Source organism: Octopus bimaculoides, chromosome 2, assembly GCF_001194135.2.
Source record: "Octopus bimaculoides isolate UCB-OBI-ISO-001 chromosome 2, ASM119413v2, whole genome shotgun sequence".
Classification (NCBI taxonomy): Eukaryota; Metazoa; Mollusca; class Cephalopoda; order Octopoda; family Octopodidae; genus Octopus; species Octopus bimaculoides.
The window spans coordinates 157,477,091-157,479,261 of NC_068982.1; the positions used below are offsets into that span (position 1 = coordinate 157,477,091).

Below are 2,171 nucleotides of genomic sequence, written 5' to 3' on the forward strand. Positions count from 1 at the left end.
TATATATATATATATATATATATATATAAACTATACATACAATTATATCAAGACTTAGACTTATATACATACACACGCACACACACGCACACACATATATATAGAGAGAAAGGGATACATAATATATATATATATATATATATATACGTACATATATATGTGTATATGCACGAATGCATATGTGTATATATGTACACATGTATTAAACCTTAAGTGTCTGCAGCAATCTGTCGACCACTTGATATTACAAACCTAAGATCAAGATGATGATTCATCAATGTCCTTTACATTCGAATATAAGAAAATATTTAATAGTGTTAGGTCAATCATGTCAGTCAGTAAACCAGCCAACCAAACACACAGACACACACAATCACACGCACATACTACTACACACTCACAGAAATACATATATACATAAACACACACAAACAATGCTTGTGCGCACACAGACTTATACAGATATTCGTCACGAATCTTAACCAGAATATTTTATCTCAATGATATTCTTCATATCGTTGGTATAATCCAAACTGAATTATCTCCCCTCAACATCTTGGGATGTGTCTGACACATGTTGCTGTCAAAAGGTATAAATATATGTGATAAAAACGATAAATATAAACAAAACACATAACGGGACATAATATATTTCTTTGAGAGTTTAGCACCAGACAAGCTATTTTAAGTGAAAGACTTAAACGATTACAACCACTCCAGTACTTGACTGGTACTTTATTTTATCGACATCGAAATGATGAAAGGCAGAGCTTACTGTGGTAGAATTTGAATTCAAAATGTAAAGACCTGGCAAAAATGCCTCTCAAAATTTTGTCCGCTGCTCTAACGATTCTAATAACTTTACCACAAAGCATTGTATTCGATACTTTAGCCACTCTACCAGTTCGATGCTTCATACCATAAAACGCCAGGTTTTAAATACAAATATTTTCAAATGTTCGAATGTAATGCTACTGGTAGTGATTCAGCATAGCCACAACCTTTAAGCTGACACATAAAACCTTTAGGCTAAAACAAAAAAAAAATAAATAACCGTTGATTATAGTTTATCATATAAAAATTCCATAAAGAAAAACAAGCGAAACTAATAGTGAACAATACAACACTGGAACCCATGCAACTGTTCTGCTCCTAACAATGGCTTTCTAGATTTTAACACTGCAAGAAGAGTATTGTGTATCAACGTTTGGTTACTACTAAAGACAACGCAAAAAATAACGATGGTATGAGCTAAAATCCATAAAAAATCAAGATGTCTTCCATACGGGCATTCCATTAGGAATCAACAAAAGCAAACAACGTTATCTTGTTTCAGACGTTTAGACAGGAAAATTATATACGCAAATAATAACCCATGTAATCATTATAACATGGAGAACACTCATATTCTTTGTGCAACAATCTATTTACTCATCTACCGTTTAGAATATATTTCGATGTGCGTCCACAGACAATTTAAGTCGCATGCATTTTACAAGTTGATTGTCTTCTGGTATTGTTATGTAAATCCTATGTATCAGTCGGAGTGAGCATATCTCAGTCAGTTATTTTTCGCCGAATTTCTGTCTAGCATTCAAGCTAAGTAATCTTATATATTTTCAATATAATAAACGATTGTAAGGCGATTAGAGGGCAGAATCGTTTGCATGCTGAACGAAACAATTAGCGGCATTTCGTACCTCTTTATATTCTGAATTGAAATTTCTCTTTTATTCTTTTGGATGTCAATAAAAAAAAAGTATCAGTTCAGCACCAGGATCGTTCTAATCGACGCACCCCTCTCCCGAAACTACTGGTCTTCTACCAAAATTTGAAATAAACATATTACATACTGCAAATCAATCAGCATCCAATTCGAAGTAGTTGTGTGACCATCAACGTTTGTAATATTTGCTTGATTTTGTCTCTGTTTTAGTTACCATATTTGCTTCATTCATTCCAATTCAACATTTGGTTGAGTATTAAAAATGTTGATTTTTATCAAAGAAGTTTTTCACTCTATACTATTCTTGCGTTGAGCATAACTTATTCGAAAATGTGTCCTTCAGTTCTCACCAACAGAAATTTATACATACATACATACATACGTACTTTTATACACAAAAACACACACACACGTATATATATATATATATATATATATATATATA

The 2,171-nt window shown here is 32.2% G+C and overlaps 1 protein-coding gene across 1 annotated transcript in view; it reads left to right on the forward strand.

Moving 5' to 3' along the window:
- The window catches only part of LOC128247083 (probable cyclin-dependent serine/threonine-protein kinase DDB_G0292550), a gene marked incomplete at both ends in the record, with an annotated part of 211,263 nt that overhangs the window by 128,676 nt on the left and 80,416 nt on the right, over nucleotides 1-2,171 (forward strand). The window lies entirely within an intron of this gene.